Raw genomic sequence first — 12,708 nt, forward strand, 5'->3', positions numbered from 1 at the left:
AACACAATAGTCAAGCAGAACCATTAAGCATTGGAATAGAAAAAAATAAATGATTTCTCATCTTTCTTGGAATAAAAGAAGATCAGTGGTTACTGTGGGTCAGATAGGGTCTATGTTAGTACAGCAGCCCGTCAATTTTACATGGTTTCAGAATCCATCGAGCTCTCGAGATCCTCGGTGTCTGAAGTCGCTTTACAGTGAAGTCTTTATTATTCTCGGCTTTATGAAAGTTTTTGTATCCTGAGATACAGACGCGACACTCAATTACACTGTAGGTTACACGTAGCACTGTGATGGTCACCTCTCCGATGAGGAGCAGGCGTTATATTTATCACAAAGTTATCCGCAGTAATGTTGCCATTCATAGTGAAAAGTGTGGAAAGATCTGTCAGCTGCCGATGATCGAACGACACATTCACAGCTATGTTCTTTGCAGTAATGTTGCCATTCACTGTAACCCCGCCCATCGTGTCAGATGTTGTTTCCTCGGGCATTGACGCAAGATCGACAACTAGATGATTTGATCAAGTTTCTTCAGTTTCGTGTGAGCACATGCCGCCCGTGCGCCTATTATATAGCCGAACGCTTCGCCGAATTCGGGACAATTTCGACTTCGGTTAAAGGTATTGCAGTTACGGGATAGCAACAGTGCCCAAAAATACCAGATTCTGTGAGACCTTCGTTTCTTCTCTCAAACATTAGAGTCGAGCCCTCGACCACCGCGGACTCCTGGATAGCAATGGACTTCGGTGCGGATCCGCACAGGACTTAAGGACTGTAGTTTCCGATTCTTTTCAAACCTAGTAGGCTACAGGCGATCGGGGTTGTTTTAATTTTAAAGTTTATTTCTCTATAACAAAACAATACATATCTGTAATGAAAGAAATATCTGAAAAATTGTATAGGCCTACACAAAAAAAAGTTTTTTTGACAGTAGAGTACGTTTTTTATGAAGCCATCAATCATTTTGTCAGGATGTTTTTCGATTTTTGTTTTTGCTTTTTAAAAGATTGTCTGTACATCATTTTAAGTAGGCTATATTCTGTGATAGACTAAATTATATGTTTTTTTTTTAATGACAATTTTAAATGATAGGCTATTCCTCTTATCATAATATATTAACAGTAAAAATTAAGCATAAATACAGATAAAGCTTTGGATGTTTTTTTGTTGTAGTTGTTTATTTGAGTTGAAAAAGACTGGTTCGAGTATCTGACAAATGCTGCAGACTCCACCTCTTCTGGTTAAACATTCCATTGATATGAATTGTTTCAGTTTCTTCAGTTTCGTTTGAGCAAATGCCGCCCGTGCGCACCATCGCCGTATTCGGGGCAATTTCGACTTCGGTTAAAGGTATTGCAGTTACACGGGATAGCGCCCAAAAATAACAGATTCTGTGGGAACTTCGTTTCTTCCCCAATCGGCTTGAACAGTTGTCACCCCTCTCGAACATTCGCAAAACGCGGACTCCCGGATAGCAATAGACTTCGGGGCGGATCCGCACAGGTAGCCTACAGCCGAGCTGCCGACTGCTGAATGAACATATTTCACAGATCTCTCGATGTTCTTCTATGCCATATACAGCATCAATGAGTGCGCCCATCGTGACAGATGCTGTTTTCTCGGCCATTGACGCGGTCGAAGATTGAATGATTTGATAATTTTATAACAAAACAATGTCTTTCATGAAAAAATATCAGAAAAGGTGAATAGGCCTAGTTTAGTTTAGTTTTAGTTTTTGACAGATTAATGCTTAAACCACTATACAGAGCTGATGTTTACAGGTTTAAAATCACTGTCATGAAGCCATCAACCTTATTTTGTAAGGATGTTTTTGTGATGTTTAAAAGATTGTCTGTCATTTGAGTATATAGGCCATAAAATAAAATGTATTAGACTAAACGATACAAAGTTTTAAGTGACAATTTTAATTGGTATCAGACCTTTCTAATCTTAAATCCGGACCCCATAGTTTCCATACTTTAAAAGCCTCTTGCATATGCTTTCTCGCAGTTTTCGGGTTTATTTTGTGCATTACATAATTGGTCTGACGTCAGGCAAAGAAGCCAGTCAGAATTCATGAAGGCTATGCAGACCATGTTGCTAGACAGAACTGACTGATTTATGTTTAGCTTTCCCGGTTTCCCCATAGCAAGAAGGTCCCCGGTTTGATACAACGTTGTTAAAAATGACATTGACATTACCATTTGTTGTCATAATGCCAAGTGTAGTTTCGGGTTTGGCAGTCCACATAATCAATTATCAAGATCGACAACTGGATGTTTTGATAGGAATTGTTTTAGTTTCTTCTGAGCCCATGCCTCATATGGACAGTTCAGCCATTAAAGTCGTGCGCTCTAATGTAGACTTTGAGGCGGATCGTACAGGAGGTCTACTATACGAACCTACCCGTTCTCACCAAGATGCGTACAAATGACACGCAGTGTGATTATCGTGCAATAGATACGCCAAATTCCGATTTTGCGTGCATATGATACGCCAGTCCTTCCCATTCACTTATATGGCGAATCGTTTCGTGACGTTTTATTTATTGTTTTCTCATTTGTTTTCTGTTTTTTAAACCATTTTCGCTTGGGTTTAGGGTTAGATTTCACATTTGTTTAAGCAGGTAATTTAATATACAGGTTTCTCTAAGTTTTTATCTATATTTAAGCCATGGTCGCTTGGAGTTGGGGTTAGAGTTGGGGTTTAGGTTAGGATATCATTTTTATATAACAAAAAGTTGTTCTAACCCTAAACCCAAGCGAAAATGGTAAAAAAAAAAACAGAAAACAAATGAGAAAACAATAAATAAAACGTCACGAAACGATTCGCCTATAAGTGAATGGAAAGGACTGGCGTATCATATGCACGCAAAATCGGAATTTGGCGTATCTATTGCACGATAATCACACTGCGTGTCATTTGTACGCTTTTTGGTGAGAATGGCAGTTACTCACGATTTTTTTCCCACAAAGAGAAATTATTATTTTGCTGCCATAAAATGCATCGTTTCATTTAAATGAAACACAAAACATTCACGGCATTCAAAGTTTAAAGCACTTTTTGTTCATAATGAAGTCAATTACATTTTAATAATAATATGGCAGAAAATTATTTAAGAGTTTGGGAAACTCCAGAGAATGCAGTCAAATGCGCCATGGCATTTCTCATCGGCTACATTGTTACTCCAAAAAGACACTCTTCGGAGAAAACAGCTCAGTCACAAGGTTGAATGACATAGGCGCAAAATTATGAGCTGTCATCTGTCAAAAGTCTGTTCGTGGTCCATCTGTCTCAGAATAGTGTCGGGAAAATTCTTCCCAGAATCTGTTGAAAAAGTCGAAGCACGAGTCGGAGGACCCTGTCAGTCACCGATTCATTGGCAGGCAATTCAACATCCCGAAGATCAATCCGTATAACGTTGTTAAAAATCACATTGACATTACCATTTGTTGCCATAATGCCAAGTGAAGTTTCGGGTTTGGCAGTCCACATAATCAATTATCCTGTCAGGTTTTTCAGAAAGAAAAGTTTCTCGAAATGATTGAGGCAATTCAACAAGTGGATTGTTTGTTAGTAATTGTTTCAGTTTCTTCAGTTTCGTCTGAGCCCATGTCGCTTGTACGGCCATTTTATAAGCCTAACGTTTCGCCGAATTCGGGGAAAATTTCGACTTCGGGTTAAAGGTATTTCATTAGGATTCCGCCCAAAAAGACCTGCATTTGTGACACCTTCGTTTTTTCCCCGATCGGCTTGTGCAGGTGTCACCTGTCTCGAACATTGGAGTCGGGCGCTCTAACAGCCCGGAATTCCGGATAAACTTCGGGGCGGATCCACAGGTACAGCCGAGCTGCCGACTGCTGGATAAACATATTTCACCGCGTTGTTCTTTATGCCATTCACAGTAACGAGTCGGCCCATCGTGTCAGTTGTTTTCTCGGTCATTAACGGCAACGTCGACAATTGATGATTGTATCAGTTTCTTCAGTTTCCTCTGTGCGCGGCTATTAGATATCCCCGAACGTTTTTCCCGAGATTTTCCTCTAATGACAGGAGGGAACGTTTCGGCTTTAAAGTATTGTATTACACAGCATGTATGACAACTCCGCCTGCTTATTGACATATGCCTCAAAAACCGAAATGCAGAAGGATTCTGAGTTCAATGTGGTTTCGATTTTTCTCCATTCTGTATGTAAGGACGGCGTGGCACTGAAGGCATGTCTGCAGGTGCGCCCGAGGATAGCTGTCACAAGGATTTTTCGATAAAAATTATTGGAAGAAAGTTATGTAGTGCCAGTTATAAAACAGAATTTTTAACAACTAAAATGATGCCTCTTTTATTATTTAAAGTGCGCATTTATGTGTCCATAAGGTGTGTCCAAGCTGCACCTTTAATGTGTTTCAAATCTGTTTTATTTTTATTCGAACATTTTATTTTATATCATAATATATTATAGGTCAATTCTGCTTTAATACAGATAGAGCAGTATATCAGCTGAGTTGATAAAGACTCTGAATGAGAGTGAAGCGAAATGTTGGAGGAGGGATGCTGCAAAAACTGTCACGGGACAGAGGTGAGGGACGGCTTCACCGCTACCCGCTGATTGGTCGGATCACATGACCATGCTCCTCCCGAACTCAGTTAAATAAACTTCGTTAGATTAGTGATCAATAATGTGGGTCGGTCAGAGCGGGTCCATGTAACCACAACAGCCCGGCAATATCACACGGCTCCGAACACTTCGAGCTCTCGGTGTCTGAAGTGGCTTTACAGTGAAGTCTTTATTAGCCTACTCTCAGTTTTATGATAGTTTGTTTATGAATTGTGGTTAAAGACATTTGATTACACAGGATGCCGCCAAAAGAGACCTGAATCTGTGACACCTTCGTTTCTTCTCCGAAAGGCTTGTGCAGGTGTCTGGTGTCACTGGTCTCGAATATTGGAGTCAGGCGCTCTAACATCCCGGAATCGCGAATAGCATTAGACCACTAAGTCTATTGCTATATGTACAGACATTTCCCACATAGAGAAGTGAAGTCATTATTTTGCTGCTATTAAATACAGTTTTGAATGCATTGTTTCATTTAAATAAAACTCAGAAAAATTTACGGGTTTGAAAGGTTTTATGAAAGCACTTTTTAAAGACTTTTTGACAGTCTCATGCTGATAACTCAATAGTCAGGAAAATCACAAAACAGTCAGTGTGATTAACAAGAAAACGGCAAACAATGATGTAAGAAAAATTTGGGAAAGTGCAAGGAATGCAGTCCAACGAGCCATGGTATCCTCATTTTCCTCAGCGGCTATGTCACTTTGCTGAGTCCAAAAAGACCTGAATCTGTGACACCATCGTTCTTCTCCGATCGGCTTGTGCAGGTGTTACCAGTCTCGAACACTGGACTCAGGCGCTTTGTGACAGAAAATATACGCATTTTAAATGCCAGCGGATGTAAGAAAGTGTTTAGTAGTTTTTTTGTTACACAAAAAAATCACCTTGTGTTTTATTTTAACACAAAATCAGCACAAAAAAACCACATAATATGTTAAAATGACACACAATGACAATGTGTTACATAACAAAACACAAAAATGAGTAAAAAAAAACCACACACACAAAAACCCACATATTTTCTTAGAGTGCACGAGCGACACTCAACTACAATGTTACACTTAGCACTGTGATGCTCACCTTTACGAGGAGGAGCAGACGTTATATTTATAACAAAGTTTTCCGTTGTAATGTTTCCATTCAAAGAAAAGAGTCTGGAAAGATCCATCAGATGCAGCTGATCTACCTGATCCAACGGCACATTCACAACTATGTTCTGTGCAGTAATTTTGCCATAAACCCCGCCCATGATGTCAGATGCTGTTTTCTCGGGGATTGGCGGCAGTGTCGACAACTGGATGATTTGATAGGATTGTTTTAGTGTCTTTCCTTTCGTCTGAGCCAATTAATGCACCTGTGCGTCCGTTGCTATTATATAGCATTATGGGCGTGTCATGCTGCGTCATTTCGGCGTAATCGCCTCATTGCGTTCTCTTGTAGTTTAAGCATTTTGTGCAGATATTACTTTAAATATTTGTGTCTTTAGCGGCGGCTGCCTTGAAGACCCGTGACCGCGGAAGGGGCAGGCTACTTTGGATGCAGGAGCAGCGCTTGCAGACCGTCTCCGCTTCACCTGTGAAACCATCCGCATTCTGCCGCTTTCCGCATGTCTCCTATTGACAATAAACTCGTCGCCAAATTTGAGGCAATTTCGACTTCGGTTAAAGTTATTTCATCACACAGGATTGCCGCCCAAAATACCTAAATCTAGTGACACCTTCGTTTTTCTCCGATCGGCTTGTGCAGGTGTCACCGGTCTCGAACATTGGAGTCGGGCGCTTATAGCCTACAACCCGGATCCGCAGAGGTACAGCGGAGATGCCGACTGCTAGATGAACACATTTCACAGCTATGTTCTTCTATGCCATTCACAGTAACGAGTGCGTCTATTGAGTCAGATGTTGTTTTCTCGGGCATTGACAGCAAGGTCGACATTTGATAATTGCTTCAGTTTCTTTACACTGTGCGGCCATTAGATATCCTCGAACGTTTTTCCCGAGATGTTCCTCTAAGGGAAGAGGCGTTTCGGCTTTAAAAGTATTGTATTACATGTCAGCATGTATGACAACACCGCCTCGCCTGCTTAGTGACAAAACGCCTTTAAAAAACAAATGCTGAAAGAGTCTTAATTCAATGTGGTTTCGTTTGTTCTCCATTTTGTAAGGACGACGTGCCAGGCATGTTTGCAGGTGAGCCCGGGGATAGTGGTCACAACTTTTCTTCTGTTAATATTTCTCGCGAAATAATACATTTTCTGTAATAATGAATTATTATTAATTCAATACAATAAAAACTTTTATTATTGTGTTTTTTTTTTTTTTTGAAAGATTCATGCTAAGACCTCGATAATCATATACCGAGCAGAAGTTTAAGATCACTAACATGAAACCATTAACCTTGTCAGAATGTTTTTTTTTTTTTTTTTCATTTTCTTAGCTTTTAACTATTGTCTGTATAGTGCCAGTTATTGCTATAACCAGATTGGTAAATTCTTAAATTATGCCTCCGTTGTGATTAAAAGTATACATTTTTAGCCAGATGTTTTCAGTGTTGTCAACAAAATGACCCTAAATCGATTTACAGAGAAAAAAAAATATGTAGAACTGACAATATGTTGACAACGTGAAAATTCAACTCAAGATTACATGTCCTTAGACTGAAATGTTTATTTTATCATTATATATTAACACAAAAATTCTGCATAAATACAGATAGAGCTATAGCTGTTGTGCATTTAATTTATGTAAAATTGGGTACATAGAAATGTTAAAAGCGTGTGTTTACCTTTGTGTTGTAGGCTATAAGCGAGAGCAAGTAGCACAAAGTAAACAATTACTCAGGCTTTAAAAAGGTTTTTGTCACAAAAACGAGTTTGGGATTTTTTTGTGTTTGTTTACATGGGTTGGTAAAGACTATGAATATCTTACACATGCTGCAGACATCACCTGTGCTGGATGAACATATTTCATCACTCAGTTTAATTGAACAACATAAAATCATTACTTTTTAGGGTGCATACACATCATTCTTATGTAAATAAATTTTTCAGAAATTCAATACATTGTAAGTCTTTTATTACAGTATTCTTATTAGATACATTTTGACAGATTCATGTTGAAAACGCAATCATCACACAGAGTCATAAAGCATTGGAACAGAGATGGTCACCTCTCTGATGAGGATCAAGCGTACAGTTTTCCGCAGTAATGTTGCTATTTATAGTAAAGAGCGTGCAATACGTCTGCTGCCGATGATCCAACGACACATTCACAGATATGTTCTGTGCAGTAATGTTGTCATTCACAGTAACTGCGTCCATTGTGTCAGGCAATGTTTTCTCGGGGATTGGCGGCAAATTCGACAACTGGATGTTTTGATAGGAATTGTTTTAGTTTCTGAGCCCATGCCGCCAATATGGACAGTGCAGCCGTTGTAGTCGTGCGCTCTAATCTGTATAGACTTCGAGGCGGATCCGCACATGTACAGCAGAGCGGCCTCCGTCGAGCGGATCCGCCCCGGATTCTATTGCTGTCGGGGAGGGATGTCATACTGTAGGTCTACTAAACGGACCAGTCCACAGTTACTCACATTTATTCCCACATAGAGAAATAATTATTTTACTGCCATAAAATACAATTTAAAATGCATTGTTTCATTTAAATAAAACATAAAAAATTCACGACATTTAAAGGGTTTTATTCAAGCACTTTTTGTTCATGATGACTCAAGTCAACAGTTACAAGTCAATCACAAAACAGTGGGATTAATAATAATACGCCAGAAAATTATCTAAGAAGAGTTTGTGAAACTACAGAGAATGCAGTCAAATGCGCCATGGCATTTCTCATTGTCTATGTAACAATTGTTACTCTAAAAAGTCACTCTTCGGAGAAAACAGCTGAAGAGTCCCACTGAATCTGTGACACAAATGACATAGGCGCAAAATAATAAGCCGGAGAAAGATCGGGTTCAGAATCAGATCATCATTGTGCTCCCGCGCTGTCATCTGTCAAAAGTCTGTTCGTGGTCCATCTGTCTCAGAATCGTGTCGGGAAAATTCTTCCCAGAATCTGTTGAAAAAGTCGAAGCACGAGTCGGAGGACCCTGTCAGTCACCGATTCATTGGCAGGCAATTCAACATCCCGAAGATCAATCCGTATAACGTTGTTAAAAATCACATTGACATTACCATTTGTTGCCATAATGCCAAGTGAAGTTTCGGGTTTGGCAGTCCACATAATCAATTATCCTGTCAGGTTTTTCAGAAAGAAAAGTTTCTCGAAATGATTGAGGCAATTCAACAAGTGGATTGTTTGTTAGTAATTGTTTCAGTTTCTTCAGTTTCGTCTGAGCCCATGTCGCTTGTACGGCCATTTTATAAGCCTAACGTTTCGCCGAATTCGGGGAAAATTTCGACTTCGGGTTAAAGGTATTTCATTAGGATTCCGCCCAAAAAGACCTGCATTTGTGACACCTTCGTTTTTTCCCCGATCGGCTTGTGCAGGTGTCACCTGTCTCGAACATTGGAGTCGGGCGCTCTAACAGCCCGGAATTCCGGATAAACTTCGGGGCGGATCCACAGGTACAGCCGAGCTGCCGACTGCTGGATAAACATATTTCACCGCGTTGTTCTTTATGCCATTCACAGTAACGAGTCGGCCCATCGTGTCAGTTGTTTTCTCGGTCATTAACGGCAACGTCGACAATTGATGATTGTATCAGTTTCTTCAGTTTCCTCTGTGCGCGGCTATTAGATATCCCCGAACGTTTTTCCCGAGATTTTCCTCTAATGACAGGAGGGAACGTTTCGGCTTTAAAGTATTGTATTACACAGCATGTATGACAACTCCGCCTGCTTATTGACATATGCCTCAAAAACCGAAATGCAGAAGGATTCTGAGTTCAATGTGGTTTCGATTTTTCTCCATTCTGTATGTAAGGACGACGTGGCACTGCAGGCATGTCTGCAGGTGCGCCCGAGGATAGCTGTCACAAGGATTTTTCGATAAAAAATTATTGGAAGAAAGTTATGTAGTGCCAGTTATAAAACAGAATTTTTAACAACTAAAATGATGCCTCTTTTATTATTTAAAGTGCGCATTTATGTGTCCATAAGGTGTGTCCAAGCTGCACCTTTAATGTCTTTCAAATCTGTTTTATTTTTATTCGAACATTTTATTTTATATCATAATATATTATAGGTCAATTCTGCTTTAATACAGATAGAGCAGTATATCAGCTGAGTTGATAAAGACTCTGAATGAGAGTGAAGCGAAATGTTGGAGAAGGGAAGGTGCAAAAACTGTCACGGGACAGAGGTGAGGGACGGCTTCACCGCTACCCGCTGATTGGTCGGATCACATGACCATGCTCCTCCCGAACTCAGTTAAATAAACTTCGTTAGATTAGTGATCAATAATGTGGGTCGGTCAGAGCGGGTCCATGTAACCACAACAGCCCGGCAATATCACACGGCTCCGAACACTTCGAGCTCTCGGTGTCTGAAGTGGCTTTAGAGTGAAGTCTTTATTAGCCTACTCTCAGTTTTATGATAGTTTGTTTATGAATTGTGGTTAAAGACATTTGATTACACAGGATGCCGCCAAAAGAGACCTGAATCTGTGACACCTTCGTTTCTTCTCCGAAAGGCTTGTGCAGGTGTCTGGTGTCACTGGTCTCGAATATTGGAGTCAGGCGCTCTAACATCCCGGAATCGCGAATAGCATTAGACCACTAAGTCTATTGCTATATGTACAGACATTTCCCACATAGAGAAGTGAAGTCATTATTTTGCTGCTATTAAATACAGTTTTGAATGCATTGTTTCATTTAAATAAAACTCAGAAAAATTTACGGGTTTGAAAGGTTTTATGAAAGGACTTTTTAAAGACTTTTTGACAGTCTCATGCTGATAACTCAATAGTCAGGAAAATCACAAAACAGTCAGTGTGATTAACAAGAAAACGGCAAACAATGATGTAAGAAAAATTTGGGAAAGTGCAAGGAATGCAGTCCAACGAGCCATGGTATCCTCATTTTCCTCAGCGGCTATGTCACTTTGCTGAGTCCAAAAAGACCTGAATCTGTGACACCATCGTTCTTCTCCGATCGGCTTGTGCAGGTGTTACCAGTCTCGAACACTGGACTCAGGCGCTTTGTGACAGAAAATATACACATTTTAAATGCCAGCGGATGTAAGAAAGTGTTTAGTAGTTTTTTTGTTACACAAAAAAATCACCTTGTGTTTTATTTTAACACAAAATCAGCACAAAAAAACCACATAATATGTTAAAATGACACACAATGACAATGTGTTACATAACAAAACACAAAAATGAGTAAAAAAAAAAAACACACACACACAAACCCACATATTTTCTTAGAGTGCACGAGCGACACTCAACTACAATGTTACACTTAGCACTGTGATGCTCACCTTTACGAGGAGGAGCAGACGTTATATTTATAACAAAGTTTTCCGTTGTAATGTTTCCATTCAAAGAAAAGAGTCTGGAAAGATCCATCAGATGCAGCTGATCTACCTGATCCAACGGCACATTCACAACTATGTTCTGTGCAGTAATTTTGCCATAAACCCCGCCCATGATGTCAGATGCTGTTTTCTCGGGGATTGGCGGCAGTGTCGACAACTGGATGATTTGATAGGATTGTTTTAGTGTCTTTCCTTTCGTCTGAGCCAATTAATGCACCTGTGCGTCCGTTGCTATTATATAGCATTATGGGCGTGTCATGCTGCGTCATTTCGGCGTAATCGCCTCATTGCGTTTTCTTGTTTAAGCATTTTGTGCAGATATTACTTTAAATATTTGTGTCTTTAGCGGCGGCTGCCTTGAAGACCCGTGACCGCGGAAGGGGCAGGCTACTTTGGATGCAGGAGCAGCGCTTGCAGACCGTCTCCGCTTCACCTGTGAAACCATCCGCATTCTGCCGCTTTCCGCATGTCTCCTATTGACAATAAACTCGTCGCCAAATTTGAGGCAATTTCGACTTCGGTTAAAGTTATTTCATCACACAGGATTGCCGCCCAAAATACCTAAATCTGTGACACCTTCGTTTTTCTCCGATCGGCTTGTGCAGGTGTCACCGGTCTCGAACATTGGAGTCGGGCGCTTATAGCCTACAACCCGGATCCGCAGAGGTACAGCGGAGATGCCGACTGCTAGATGAACACATTTCACAGCTATGTTCTTCTATGCCATTCACAGTAACGAGTGCGTCTATTGAGTCAGATGTTGTTTTCTCGGGCATTGACAGCAAGGTCGACATTTGATAATTGCTTCAGTTTCTTTACACTGTGCGGCCATTAGATATCCCCGAACGTTTTTCCCGAGATGTTCCTCTAAGGGAAGAGGCGTTTCGGCTTTAAAAGTATTGTATTACATGTCAGCATGTATGACAACACCGCCTCGCCTGCTTAGTGACAAAACGCCTTTAAAAAACAAATGCTGAAAGAGTCTTAATTCAATGTGGTTTCGTTTGTTCTCCATTTTGTAAGGACGACGTGCCAGGCATGTTTGCAGGTGAGCCCGGGGATAGTGGTCACAACTTTTCTTCTGTTAATATTTCTCGCGAAATAATACATTTTCTGTAATAATGAATTATTATTAATTCAATACAATAAAAACTTTTATTATTGTGTTTTTTTGTTTTTTTGTTTTTTGAAAGATTCATGCTAAGACCTCGATAATCATATACCGAGCAGAAGTTTAAGATCACTAACATGAAACCATTAACCTTGTCAGAATGTTTTTTTTTTTTTTTTTCATTTTCTTAGCTTTTAACTATTGTCTGTATAGTGCCAGTTATTGCTATAACCAGATTGGTAAATTCTTAAATTATGCCTCCGTTGTGATTAAAAGTATACATTTTTAGCCAGCATGTTTTCAGTGTTGTCAACAAAATGACCCTTAATCGATTTACAGAGAAAAAAAATATGTAGAACTGACAATATGTTGACAACGTGAAAATTCAACTCAAGATTACATGTCCTTAGACTGAAATGTTTATTTTATCATTATATATTAACACAAAAATTCTGCATAAATACAGATAGAGCTATAGCTGTTGTGCATAT

Source organism: Paramisgurnus dabryanus, chromosome 23, assembly GCF_030506205.2.
Source record: "Paramisgurnus dabryanus chromosome 23, PD_genome_1.1, whole genome shotgun sequence".
NCBI lineage: Eukaryota > Metazoa > Chordata > Actinopteri > Cypriniformes > Cobitidae > Paramisgurnus > Paramisgurnus dabryanus.